The sequence below is a fragment of the Diadema setosum genome, chromosome 9 (assembly GCF_964275005.1).
Source record: "Diadema setosum chromosome 9, eeDiaSeto1, whole genome shotgun sequence".
Taxonomy (NCBI): Eukaryota; Metazoa; Echinodermata; class Echinoidea; order Diadematoida; family Diadematidae; genus Diadema; species Diadema setosum.
In genome coordinates, this window is record NC_092693.1 from 13066628 (window position 1) to 13081966 (window position 15339).

Sequence of the window (15339 nt, forward strand, 5' to 3'; positions counted from 1 at the left end):
GTCATATAATCAAAACAGAAAATTTTGCTGGCAAACATAATTTACAATACTGAATAAGAAAGAAAGAAAAAGAACAGTTCAAAAGACTAGAGAGAATCACAGTTTCATTGTTTTATTTTTTTTTTTGTGGGATGTACATATATGGCTAGCTGGCAGCAACATCCACCATAGCTAGCAGCAACATCCACCAAAAGTCCAATGAGAAGTCCCCCCCCCCCCTTTTTTTTTTTTTTTTTTTTTTTTTGCTGCTAATAGAAAATGCCCTCGCGGATGGGGGTGTAGTATTTCTAATCCTGCAAGTGAAAGAGGGTGAGAAAATACATGTAGTTTGACAAATACAGAATTATTGATAGTGGTAGTTCCCAGGATGTGAAAAGCCTTGACTCCAAAGGACACACTGTTCACTGATTATTTTTGGTACAGCTTTACTTTGGGGTATGAAGTTTTTATTCTTGCACGAGTGAGTACAATGCTTCACAACACCAGAGAGATCATTTATTGCTTTTATAGCTCTACTTGCATATGTACAAACAAAATTTCATCGAGTTTAGTAAATGGAAGTCATCATAAATATATGCAATTAAATCCTGGTAGGTGAGACTAACACTCGTGGCATTTTCCAACAAAAATCTCATCACGACCCAAACCACCACAGGGGATGGTGCCTTGTGAACGGCGTTCATAAATTACTCCTGGCATTTTCTTCAGTAATGAAAAGAAAAAAGCACTAGAAATTAGCCGCAAACCATTCCTCTTGTGACCTGGCCATGAATAAAAATCAGTGACAATGAGGAGACCATGGCTTTCATTTTCTCACCTTGCTCTCTCCGTCTCTCTCAGCTGACCCATTTCAGTATGAATCTACATCCTAGATCCACCCCTATACCATGTATGTATCTATACAGAGTACTATCAAGCCATCTACATTTCACGCTAACTACAGTTGAACCTCTATTATCCGGCCTCCCTTTATCCGGATCTCTCTATTATCCGGACGCAATCTCGCCGTGATTTTGCCCAACTCCTTGAGAACTCCTACACAAACACACATGAATTACATATTACTTCCAACATGATTAACATACATTACATCAAATTTCCTTCCAAATTGCTTACCCTCAGACATTTTAACATCCCCAAACATCCCCAAATGTAACAATGAAAAGGTTGCAGTATACACATTACTACATGTGGTACTACAATGGGCTACATCAGTACATGTGTATGTATGTACATGTATAAAGCATTGAGTCTCCCGTATCCGGCCAAATCCCTTATCCGGATGAGCCCCGGTCCCGACTTGTCCGGTTACGAGAGGTTCAACTGTATCACTATTATCTTTCCCCAAGTCATATGACTGCTTGTGCTACATCATATTCTTGCTCATAATTTAGAAAGCGAAGTGGCTCATTACACCCCAAATGGGCATCGTTTGGGGCATACATTGCTCTCTTGTGGTGCATGCCTTTGGTATTTGACGTGCAATGAGTGTCACCGAAAACATGCTGGAATGTGCATTGGCAGTGGAATTCACTTTGCTATATCTCTGAAAGACAACCAATAACTCTCCAGCAGTATCAACATTGCAGCTGTAGCTTGTGGATTGGGCAGTGATGGTCATTTACAAGTGACTATTTGAATTTAAAGGACATGTTCACCTTCATAAACATAAGGATTGAGAGAATGCAGCAATATTAGTAGAACACATCAGTGAAAGTTTGAGGAAAATTGGACAATCGATGCAAAAGTTATGAATTTTTAAAATTTTTGTGTTGGAACTGCTGGACGAGGAGACTACTACAGCTTGTGATGTCATATGAGTACAACAGTATACAAAGAAAATATAAAGAAAATTCAACATATTTTCATTTATTTCGCATAATAAAAGAGCATTTGACTTGCCTCTTTCTAAAGGCAGAGGGAATAATATTACATGTACCCATAACATATACCGGTAACGAGTCAAGGGAATATGTGCTTTTTTCAAAAGATGAAACTTTGTGAAATTCTCTTTATATTTTCCTTTATTTGTTGTACGCATGTGACATCGTACACTGCAGTAGTCTTCTCATCCAGCGGTTACTGCACAAAAACTTCAAAAATACATAACTTTTGAACGGATTGTCCGATTTTCCTCACACTTTCAATGATGTGTTCTACTAATATTGCTACATTTTCTCAATCCTTATGTTTATGAAGGTGAACTTGTCCTTTAATCTGTTTTTCCTTCATGTTATATCACTCATTAACATCTTTTTAAAAAAAAGCAAGTTGATGATGTCTTGCAAAGATGGAGAAAAAACCAGGAAATTCAACAAGTTCTTGTTGTTCAAACAAATAGGTATTAAAATCTGTGACATGGTACTCTGGTATCAACTGTCATATTCCTGTTACAATACAGTATTGTAGACACTCATGGGATATAAAGCATGTTTCCATTCAGAATATTTTCTTATAATGATGTTAGATTGTGTTTGTAAGTTCTGAGATGTGTGATATTATCTAAGAGTTTGATGAAGTGTCAGACTTTTGGCAAGATGTTTGAACTTTTAACACAAAATATGTTGAATGACATACGTACATGTATATTAAAGGGGACCTCTGGATGATTTTCAGACTTTTACATTTGAACAACTATAAATTAGTCAAACTGAGTACAGAGTTTCAGAATTTATAGTGATTGGGATAAGGAATGAGAATGTTTTCAAAATTTACAACAAATTGCAATGAACAAGGATGATGACATGACAGCCTCACCATAAGAATGCATGATTTCGGGCTCGAGGAAGCAGAACAAAAGAAGAAGGCATGCATAGATTTTTCACAGGTGAACTTGTTGAGCAAGCGGTATTGTAATGGAATTACACTGCTACATTTCTGAAATATATGAGGCTCTGATGTCATCAACACTGTTCAGTGTAATTTGTTTAAGATTTTCAATTTATTGGTTTCTCTGCTCAAGGACCACAATAAATTCCACGAATCTATACATGGAGCTGTTGATTTATGTACTACATGATGTCAAATTATGAAAATCGTCCGGAATGCCCCTTTAACACTGTCAAGTGATTTGTTATATATAACTGTTTAATTTTTCATGTGTAAGACTTGGTATAGAATGCATTTTCTGTTGGATAATGAATTGAAAATGAATTGAAATTAACTTTTATAGTTTTGAACCACTTTGCTCTGTCTTGCTCTCAAGATTGTAAAAAACTTCTCAAAATTTTCTCCCAGAGAACAACAGGGATAAAGGCAATAATAGTGCAACATATACAGTACTTCACAGCCACTTTGCACCACACCACACACCCTTTGAGATAAAGGCAATGCAGATTAGCCTACATCACAGAGTTTGTCAGCAACAATGACTGCTTCTATCGGGGATATATGGGGCAACTATCAGTCCCCTCATGAGACCATGTTCGTGTTTTAACAAACTCTAGCGTGACTGCGACAGAGAGGTGACTCAAGAATTCGTGCCAGTACCATTGGGGCTGTGAATATCTGGAGGGCAGGAACCACAGTTTCAACAAGGACAAAAGAGAGTTCCTAACAGAGTGTAATACACAGCTTTAAAAGTGAAACAAACAAGTAAAACATCATCAATTGAGCAACATTAAAAAAACAACAAAAACATTCATACCATGCAATTATTGGAAGTGATTGGTTATTCAGAGATTCGTAGATCCAGAATCAAATATGGCTATTCACAAATAGAGCTGATCATTTTCAATGTCAGCACAGACATGGTGTGTAGTGTCCATGCAGGTTTTTATAGCAGTATGTTTCAAAATGATTCAATGTGACATCGCAATATTGTTTTTTTATTTTTCTTTTAAACTTTACATGAGTTTTTATTTGAATGCCAGCAAGTAAAAGTATGACCCCCCCCCCCCCCAAGAAAAAATACACCTTCTTTCATTTTGCATCATTGCCCATCATGGCAGCAGATAACAAAGAGAGAATGTCATATCATTGGCATTATGGGAACATTCAGATGAAGGGTGAACGCACCACATACTTCACGCTAAGAATACTTTAGTTTACATGACATTGTTAATCTCAAAGATTACTGGTAATTTGATGTTTCAAATTAGCTTGTAGTTTAGCCCTGTATAGATGGTCGGGAAAGTTGTGTGCAACAATCTTTACGTCCAGTCGTAGATTAAAAGTACAAGATTTCTTTTGGTTTACATCTGTATGCTCCATCCACAAGTGGTAGGAGTCCCTGTTTGTAGTTTCGAGTTGTGTGGGCACGATTTAATTAAAAAGAATCTATTGTGACCTCTCCATGTACCCCGTTCCAATTAGCTTCCGGGTCATACGTGCACTACGCTGAACTGTATCGTCGCACATGATCAAGTTTGCAAATAGTGCAACTATACACTGTATGTACATGTATACCTTATTTCTTCCAACTCTGTTGTTTAATCATTGAGTGGTACTTTTCCTCAAAGTTAATCCTGAAAGATTAGATCTCAGATGGACAATCAATCGTCGTAGTTCAAGGGGTAAGCTCTTATCAACAATGATCAGATATCATTGACGATTTAGCTTCTGCACCCAATAAGCGAGCCAAGATCTCTGCCTTATCCAATGATCGCACCTCATTGCACTAATCCCATATCACTGTAGGACATTTTTCATCCCGGAAAAACCGGCAAGTTAATTATACTGATGTAGAGGGTACTGATCGACTTGAGAAGTTAAGCTTATACCGTGCCATATTATTCAAAACCTTTCCCAACATCTCTTCCTGGCTGCAGGGAGAGGTGATGGTCAAGTTAGCATCTTGTCAATTGAAAGAGAGATAGGAGAGAAAGAGAAAGGAAGGTTAGCAACCCCTCAGGATCTCTTGGGAGAGGGGAGGGGGGAGGGGTTAAGAGGAGCTGAGGTTGAATCCCAGACACTATGCAAGCATAACTAAAGCTATGATTCAGTGGGAAAACTTACCCAAAAAAAGAAAAAAAAAACTAGAAAAAAAAAGAGGAAACATAGAGCTTTTCAGGTTGTTGACAGAACTTGGTTTATGAACGTGTTTCAGAACATGTCTTGTGCCATTAAAATCAGAAGTTTCTGCAAAGTCTGAAAGCAAATGTAAATGTGTGCTTCTCCCAAACAATGTCATCAAATCCTGTTTGGCCAAGTATGGTCCAGACATATTCTTGAATCAATTTTGATCGATTCTGGGTGTGCATACACGCTGTAGTAGTCTACAATGTATAACCACCACAATACAATCATACTGCTGAAGGGATGTACAATAGCTCAATTTGACTGTGCATTCATTTGTGCTATAATGAGCATGCATTATATATTCCTGCACATATTTCAGCTTTTGTATGGAATGTTCTTTGCACTTTAGTGTTCAGCATAGGAGACCGTTCAACACACATTCAGAAATGCATTAAAGAAACGCGATAGCAGATGAGTTCTTTGCAGGTGTGAAACCCCGCACTGTTTTTAACCCCAGACACTGAGCAAGCAAAACTGTGACCTGACCATGATTTCAGTGGAAAATCTCCACTACGTCCTTCATAAATCCTTCCCTGGCTCACCCTATACATACCCGCAGGTTTTGAAGAAGAGGATTATGCATGATGATGCTGCACAATATGAAATATATCGATCAATATTTAGTACACTATGTCTGTGCCGTAATAGCAGTGTGAGTTAAACAGTCATGTCTTCATTCTTCTCTCCTTCTACAGGTTGGAATCGAGCAGAGCTAGACTACAAATCATTTTTTCTTTCATTTTTGAACTTTTTTATTTATCATTATAGGTGGCACGAGATTTGAATGAACTGCAGTGTTTGATTTAATGTTTATTTGACTGCTGTGATGGTGCTTGCCCGAACATGATGTCTGCTGCCTTCCTGGAGACTTGCGGTTGTGTACTGTGTCACATTTCTGTCCATTCTTGTAATATAATAATACCTGAAATTTCTGATTCGTCACTACAAAAAGTGTGATAAGAAGTTGCTGAGTAACATTTTTTTTTTTGCTTGGTTTGGGTGTTATAACATCCTGACTTTCCAATAATGAATACTCTGTGCAATTTTATTCCCGAGAATGACATTTGATATCATGGAAAGGGTGAGTATTGGCCGACAGAAAGACACACAAGTATTGAAATCAGCTTTTGAGTTTCAGATTCAGGACATTGTGAAGGAAATATAGCAGTATGTTCATTCATAATACCATAACAGCATGCTTGAAAAAAAAAAAAAAAAAAAAAAAAAAAACTTGTAACTTCCCTTTTGTTTTTACCAAATTTTGAAATACTCTTGGACTTTGAATTTGCCACAAGAAGGTATACAGAGTTATTAAAGACATCATCGTTTTCAGTCATTCATATTTTACAGCCAATGCAGGTATGCCTCAGTTTGCCGTTTTCTTGACCTTTCTGCAACCTTACAAGGGTAAAAAGATGACAGATTACATGAAAATCTCATCTTTCCTATAGATAAAAAAAAAAACAACCACAACATCAACCACAACTGGATGATAGGACATCGCACAGACACTAAAATGAGTACAGTGAAGCATAAAATGTGAAGCTCTTTCAGACAAGGGCTTTGGGTGAAAGGATTTATGGCTATGGTCAAAAATCTCAAGTTACTGTGGAGCCAAATTCGACATGATCTTCATGCAGAAATTCCAGCAGAGCTCGGAAAGGAAAACGAAAAAGAAAAAGAAAAAAAAAAAAAAGATGGGCATACATTTTGCACAGACTTGTGAAGGGTATGCCACACAAATACACACAGGCCTGCAGGGGAAATATAGAATACTCGAGCAGAAGATTGGAGGGAAAACAATTTTCGGCTGGAGACAGTAGGGTATTGGGTTTGGCTATGGAATATGGCATTTGCATGGTTGGCGGCAGGGTAATCAAGGGTTCTTTCTAGGGAATGCTCCATCATATATAAATTCATGTCTGTTAAGAGAGGACATAAACAGTCATGGCTCCATTCATATGACAAATGCAGATTTGCAGATGATAATTTGATTCAGAAACTGCTTGTTTCTCATCGTATGGTTTAAAGATATGCCACTGGACAGCCTGTGGCATATTTATTTAGTCTTGCATCCGTAGAAGAAAATTTTGATAGTGATAGCAGCTACATAACTTTTGAAGATGAGAATACTTGTGAGTGATATCAGGACACATTAAGATGACCTGGTATTGAGTGGAATAAAAAAAAATGGCAGGTTCTTCAAATTTACATTCATGGATTGCTTGTCTCTCAAGAAACAATCTTCAATGTCATTTCATTTCTACATTTACAATGTACCTCACATCACACATGGTTTAATGGATAAATATATTCAAGTACACATTGTGTGCTCTCCTTGATGGAAATTTTGCAGAGAGTGTAAATGTCTGTTCCAGCCATTATTTTCACAATATCCTGTTTTGCTAAGTTGTATTTGTTTTCATCTAAAGCTGGCACACAAATTGGCCCCATCTCTCGCCTCACCATGAACAAGGTTCCATGTTGTGACAAAAGGATGTGACGTCATACTTCATCAGCAAATTGAGGAACCGTAATTGAGAGACAGACGGATTCAGCCAGCATCAATCGCTTCACGGATCAATGACAGAGGCTCGCATTTCATAGTGTCTAATCTGTGGAGAGAATGTGGATTCCTCATGCAAGCTAGAATCCCCCTGAAACCTGATTCGATCAAATTAACACACAAATGAATAATCTTTCATTATTGTATTTTTTCCTTCTCCCCCCCCCCCCTTTTTTTGTTCTATCTTTTAAAAAAATACAAAAAAAAAAAAGTTTATGCAATTTTCTTTGCAGGTGCTAAATCAAGGCAATGTTCAATCATTCTATTCTAGTTCAAAGTTCTTAATCAGAGTGTGATTTATGTCCTGATTAGTTCCATACAATGGGCATGTGGTACCTTATTGTTTCATAATAATGAAACATTGAGATATAATGCTACAAAGCAAAAATGGTCAGTTCAAGGTCTGCAAAACTGTAAGAAAGATGTTAATTGCTCATGCATCTGAAGTCAACAAGTTTGGAAATTAGAATAACTTACAGCAGCTTGTGTTTTTAATCATGTTTATTTTGCATTTGGAAAGATCTCAGCTGAACAAGGGCCCTGCATACACCATGGTACAGGTACTGAGTCTTGGCGTTTGCAGCATTCTATTAGGAGCCATGAAGACTTTTCAGGATGGACACCATATCCTCTTCTATTGAGAACCACCTTGAGCCTCACTGCAAATCAGCAACACTTTGCCCTTCAAATACTTGTCACCACTTATATCATTGTGAAATTGACAGGCTCTCTAAATAACTGAAATGATGAGAGCAAATCCTCTTAGAGGATTATTGATGAGAACTGTTTTTTCAGATCTTTCTGGTTTATTTTAATGCAAAAAAAGGGTGGCCAAAAGCAATGTGTACACAGATTTCTGGCCGAGACAATGCAGTCGAGTATTTGCCCTTTCATTCAACCGACTCTACCTCTAAGGATACAACACTCGCTCCTTTACCCGTGAATAATAACCTACTTTCGGGCAAAAGGAGCCTTTTTAAAGCGATTTTAACAGGGGGAGGTCTGCTTGGGAAGGAAGAATAATGGGAGGTTTTTGAGAGGAAAATAGGGATTTCCAAACAGTTATAGACTACATCTGAAGCTGCATATAATTGAAACCTGAGGCCTTTCAGGAAATACAGAAGGGTGAGAAAGAGAAGCAAAATTTTGTCCAGTGATACATGGCCTCCGGTCACAATCTAACAGGAGTGCACCTTGCACGGCACATATTTCTCCCTCTCGACACAACACTTGCCAAAGATTTCGAATGTTCTCAATTTAATACTTCCTCTTTGTTACAAGGGCAAATTTTTCATTCTTATTTTTGGATTTTGAAAACAAGCATTGTCAACATCAGGAGAAGGACGTCATGTAAACAGGTCACGGACAAATTTTGTCATGATGATATTCTCTGTGTTGCCAAGGTTACCACCACTTTTGTGTAGCAGGTAAATAGTCGCCCCTACATACTACAGAGGAGTGAGGTCTTCAACAAGGGATGGAAGAGACTCCTTTTACCCGCTCAGGACAGATTCTGAACTACACAAATTTCTATGGAGAGATCCTCCATTGAAATGTTGTCTTGACTAACTTAAGACACAGTCTCATACACTCATGTTGATGTAATTACTTTACACACTTCAAAACCCTGCCTACAATTACAGTGTATGACCCTGAACTCTAGAATACAGGTGATTGCAATTGCACTGCATAAGAACCCGAGCCATTTAGTTATTTAAAATCAATCTTGTTACTGATTTATATTGTGGTAGCCACAACTGACAAGACTCCCCATTTTTGTAATCTCCCAGTCACCGAACACTCACTACACTGAAACACTCGACAACCAATTTGATTGTGACTATTAAAGAGCATTACACTTTTAAAAATATGCCTGGGACATGAGCCTATGCTTGAGACACGAGCCTATGCTCGGGACATGAGCCTATACTTGGGACATGAGCCTATACTTAAGACATTCCCATTACTTTGAGGTAACAATGGACCTAATTACTTTTTTTAAGACCCCTCCCCCTTCCCAGTCTCATATTTGCAGAGTGAAAAACCCTGTTGCTGAAATCAAAACAGAATGAGAGACCGAGGAAAAGAACTCAAAGGTATCATAGATTCAACACTTTATGACAAAGGTTTAGTTCACTGGACAAGAATTAAATTGAGGATGAAATATAAGAGGAAAGGAGAAACAGAAAGAAAATGGAAAAGGATAATAACAAGGAGTAGAGGAAGAAGAAATAAACATGAAAATAGCAAGAGATGAATAAGAACGATGATGGTGATGATAAAGGAGAAGAAAAACAAAATGAAGATGGAGAAGAATGAGGAGGAAAACGACAAGGACGAGGACGAGGACGATGCAACAACACTTACCAGGTTCACTGCACTCCACTGTAGCGGGTTCACTCCATGTGGTAGGCTTGCCAGTCACTGCAGAAGTTTGGGCATCAGTTCTCTGTTGACAGATATAATAGAAACAGAATGCACAACTTCAGATATTACAAATATATAGTGTTTTTCATTTTTAATTGGGGGCAGCAATTACATGGACGACAAGATCAACCTACATACTAGTACCAGGGAAAAGGTAGTCAGCAAAAAAGCCTTTGAGCTTCTGAAATCAGTCCAGAAGAGACCAAGCACAGAGTAGAAGGGGTACTAGTATCTCAGAGGTGGGAGCTCCAAAACTTGCATCGGGGGGTGCGTGTAGAGTGTTTGATGACAGAGCCAGAGAGATGCAAGTGGGGTTAGGCTCAAATTACAGCTAAATGAATTGGATCATCTACTCCGCAATCAGCCGTTGACGTACCTAAAGGCTGCACGCCGCTCACGAGTCATCGCCAAAAACTTGCACTTTTATGTGGAGAGGAAGCATATGAGCATGGAACAAATCTTCGCTTTCACTGCCAATGTTATTCTGTTGATTGAGCCTACCATGCAGTCTCCCTGCAATCAGTAGGACCCTATGCATGCACATAATATGCACTCCATGAAACCCTGAGTGGAGAAGCATTTAATAACCCAGTAACACTCATCCGTCCCCTAAGCACAAGCTGTCCCAGCGCCACGCTCTTGTAATGGCGAGCAGTTAATCCTGGTCGTAATCCCATAAATCCACGGACAGCCCCCTCTATTGCTTTTGAGTCATCGGACTCCCTAACCACTCAGGAATAATTGCATTTTCTCAGATGTTCCTTTCTCTCCCTCTGTGTTCCCATAAGAATCATGAATAGCATAATATATAACAATCTGAGCATTGGAATTCTGTAAATGAATACTGCAAAAGAGAGAGTGAAGCATACCTACATTGTAACTAGTAGTGTTAGGTGTTGTTAGAACTGCTTAATAAAAAAGGAAGAAAAGAAACTTTCCTGTGAAATATCTAAAGGAACAAAACCTAACACTAGTCGCGCTTCTCACCTCGTCAAATGTACTTTATGAAAAATTGCAAGGAGAAACATATCATCTGCATTACTACAAATATCATGAATAGCATATAACAATTTAAGCATGGAATACTGTTAACAAATACTGCAAAAGAGAGAGTAACACATACCTACATTGTAATTAGTGTCATTTGTTGTTAGAAATGCTAAATGAAAAATGAACTCTGCTCGTCAAATGTACTTTATGAAGAATCGCAAGGAGAAACATATCAATGTCAATTCTTTGAGGATACAGATAGGAAACCCATCATATAAAGAGACACTCATTTTCAAGGTACACATGTACAATGTAGGAATAGCTGTATTAGAGTTACATTTGTAAACAAAATGCATACAGACAGTAACACACACAGAAATTATTTCTTAGAGCTTATACTCATTTCAATGTATGATCAAAATATGATACTGTGTATGAACATCCAAATGTCAAAAAAGCACCCAGTACATCCTTTTACTACAGTAACTGTTGTAGCTTGAGAGAAGTGAATCCCGGTATACAGAGCTCTTGGTAAACCATCAATCACACTCTAAAGCCTTGATGTTCTGATTCATTCCGTGCAGCAATATTTACGTTTTCTCAACATTGTTATCAGTGAAGTGTGCCCATGCATCAATCACATAAAACATTATATTTACATTAAGTTCTGCTTGATACAGAACAGCGACCCAAATAAGGGGTTCCTCTTGCTATCACAGATTTTATCAATATCGCGCATGAACTGACTGTGTGGAGTGCAAAATTATCTCCACAATGTCTATCCACTATTTCAATGAGTATTAAATAAGCCTGTCACATATCACTTCTCCCTGTCTTTCTTTAACTCTCTCCCTCCCTAGGACTTACATACACACATACCCACACACACACACAGACACACACACAGACACACACACACACATCACACTGCTCTATTCCCCCTCGACTGTTTACATGTCCAATGTCCCGGAATATCAAAACTGAGGGACCCCGTCTAATGAAATAATCAGTCAAGTGGTAAATTATTGCAACCGAAGCCTCCCTCCATCCACCTCCCCATATTTTCCATCGTCACAAATTCAGCATGACTAAGCTATGAGTTGTGGAGGGGAAGGGGAAAGCGTAAGATTAAACAAAAAACAAAAAGAGGGGGAAAGTCTTTAATAGGATATCACACAGGCTTTACCCATAATGACCTCCCGACCAGAAACGTGACAACTGTCTGATCTCCATTTACGGAGAAATGCCACGTCCTCATAAACACCTCTGCTGAAAGGGAAGCCGACAGTTCTGTTTCAGCATCAAAGCATTCGTGGCCATAGAACTGAGGGATTAACTCCTCCTATACATAATGTGTTGAATCAGACAAACAAAAAATAACGAAAATCAAATATAAAATGCATGAATCCATAAGCAATCATCTAAATTAGCAATGACTATCTTTTAGAAGTCCCTATCATGGTGACTGGTAGTCCCAGTCAATGACACTACTATAGACATAGAATATTTCACTGCGTTTTTGTCTCTGCGAGATAGCCTATTCTTGCAAAAGTACCTAATTTGGAAAATATTGCCTTCATATATTGTATTAATTTCGTAACTAACAATGAATATTTTGCAAATTTTCCTCTTCAAAAGTGATGATACTTCCTTTTTCATTTCATTAATGTTCTGCTTCATCACAAATTCAACAACATGCCAAATTATCTTGCAAGTCTTAATTTGCAAAATATTATACTCACAAGACACATCATGCACAGAAAACCAACCCACTCTGGTAGACTGAATTATACTTTGCTATATATTATAAATTATATGTACATTTCAGTCTTCCTTTGATTTGATAGTGATTAATAGACTGTACTGCTGTATTGGCTGCATTCACATTGCAGGATATTTTGAAAGATGTCACCATGTCCACTGACCTTACATACATTGTACAAATCTTCACTAAATATCCTTTTCTGAAATCAATTTCACAAAGAATGAGTCACACCCATTGCATCAAAAGTAGCTTAATCACCAGCCACACATATGAATTAATCATGTTTCTTATCATACAAATATGTCCACGAGTATGCACAGCTAAGAGCCAAAAATGTCATACAGCTGTAGTCTCATCTGTAGAATGAGCAATTCCAGTAACACTGTTATCATTCAGTTTCTCATGATTTGTTAACTCTATTTGTTGGATGTGGATGGAAGTGGAAGGGGGGGGGGTGCATTTTATTCCCACCAAACAAGCAACTCTTTAAATCCATTCAGCAAGTGCATTTAATCCTGACAAATCCATCTCGACTGCAACAAAACACATTTTTCTAGTGGATACTGGTGCTAATTACATGTAATTCCATTTTCATCGAGGTGTAGGCTGCCACTGCTTTGGTATGAGAGAAATCTGCACTATGATTTTTCATCAAAACCAAGAAGAAAGTTTCACACCCCAATTCACAAAACTGTCATTTCATTTTATGGATGGGGGGGGGGGGTTGGTGATATGGGGAATGAGAGGAAGGAGATGGGACATGTATATGATTTGATGAGAAGCTATGACTCACAAGATAATGAGCTTCACGGGATCATCACTGGATTCACATCCAATACATGTACATCTTTTCCTTTCTTCAGCCTCCCTTCAGCATCACTCAGCTGGAGAGGAGTACAACAGACAGACATGCGGTGAGGGACATCCGCATCTCTCAAGGTCAGAGTACCGGAGAGAGGTGGTGGGGAGTTTTACCCAAAATTCTCAGGCATCCCAATCTAATCCGGCGAGATGGATTTCACTTGACACCAAGATAAACAGCGCGGGGACGGCAGTATCGATCGGAAATAAGTCTTCGATCGTCTCTGGACAGAATTTGTCAATGCCATGCCTCTTGCTTTTATTTGCACATGTATGAGGGAAGTTTTCTGGATTGATATTTAATGAATTCTTCTATCAGGCTAATAAGTCAAGCTGATGCACAAGCTACTTCCACATCATGGGAGGAACTGGCAGTTTAAGAGGGTAGCCCAACTATAACTCTTTAGATTTCATACATTACATCAAAGCACTCCCACTGTAGTGTGTAGTTGGTTGTACCATGTACATTTTCCGGCTGAAGAAGACATTTCTCCTTATTTAAATATAGTTCATGTGTAGACACGCAAGGCTATTAAAATATGCTAAAATAGAAACAGAGAAATATTTGTTTTTACAAACTTTTATTTAAAATAAAAATGCATTTACAGGTACTGTCAACTTCTATAATATATTCAGCAGGTCAGCACATCTAATTTCCAGGATTCATTATAAGCTGTATTCAAGTTGCCCCATTGTTGGGCTCTAGATGCAACCTCTTGCTAGGTTCCACTGTATGTTCTTTACTTGCATAAACACTATATAGCTTTCATTGTACATGAGAGAGACTGCACAATTTTGCTATTTTGGCATCTCCACTGGCACATGACATGATCTGCATCCTGTAGCTTCCAAGCAGATGTGATTGGGATTAATACTGCAACAAGGAACAAGCACAAAGGCACTTCTCACAACGCTCATCAAAGTTGATTACAATGTATACTGTAGCCTGTATCACAAATTCACTAGCAAACCTGCAGCCATTACCCTTCGAGTCTTGTTTACCAATGACAATGTGCACACGGTTGACTTATTACAATATGTAAGAGCATGAGATACACCCGACATGAGTTGAGTGCATTGCCCTCGCAGAGCAAGTTCTGTCCCTTTCATTCATTAGAGGCATGCTGCTTCCTTTTCTATTTGTGTATTTGTAAAGCCTACCTGTTACGCATGCAGCATTCAAATTTCGGAGTGACAGGTATGGACAGACCACACACGGTGAACTTGTTTTAGTAAAATTGTATTTTTGTTCAATAGAAATAAAGAAATTAAATTGAACTACATGAAATTACTTGGGATTAGCTGTCCAAGAGTGACATTACATGTACAAGCAAATGCAATGTCCAAGCTGGTACAGATGACTGAAAGAAATTGGAACTAGGTTTGTAGAAGGGGATACACAAGACGTCATGTACAGTACGGACCAATAAATCTACAAAACAAAACAAAAACAAGAGCAAGGAAGGAAACAAAAACAATGCCAAGAAATCAGAGAAATTATAAAAGGTGTGTTGTGATACAATTCCAGTGCTCCTGTGATGCAGAACTGGAAGAGTAATACTGAATGATTGAAAATGATGAGGGACTGAAGATGATCAGGGCAATACTGCAGTCTGTGACTGACAAAGTCTTCAGCAGTTGGCAGTGTAGGATGGATGCAAGAGGACTGTGATCTGTGGTCATGGCAGACAGATCACGCGGATGACCCAAA

At 38.3% G+C, this 15339-nt stretch overlaps 1 protein-coding gene across 1 annotated transcript in view; it reads right to left on the minus strand.

The window, feature by feature from the left end:
- The window catches only part of LOC140233035 (coiled-coil domain-containing protein 102A-like), a 62413-nt gene extending 52388 nt beyond the window's left edge, over window positions 1–10025 (minus strand). Inside the window, exon 1 of the mRNA XM_072313143.1 lies at window positions 9953–10025. The gene's annotated coding sequence lies outside the window, so the exon portion shown is untranslated. The remainder of the gene's footprint in view (window positions 1–9952) is intronic.
- Between the last annotated feature and the right edge of the window lie 5314 nt (window positions 10026–15339).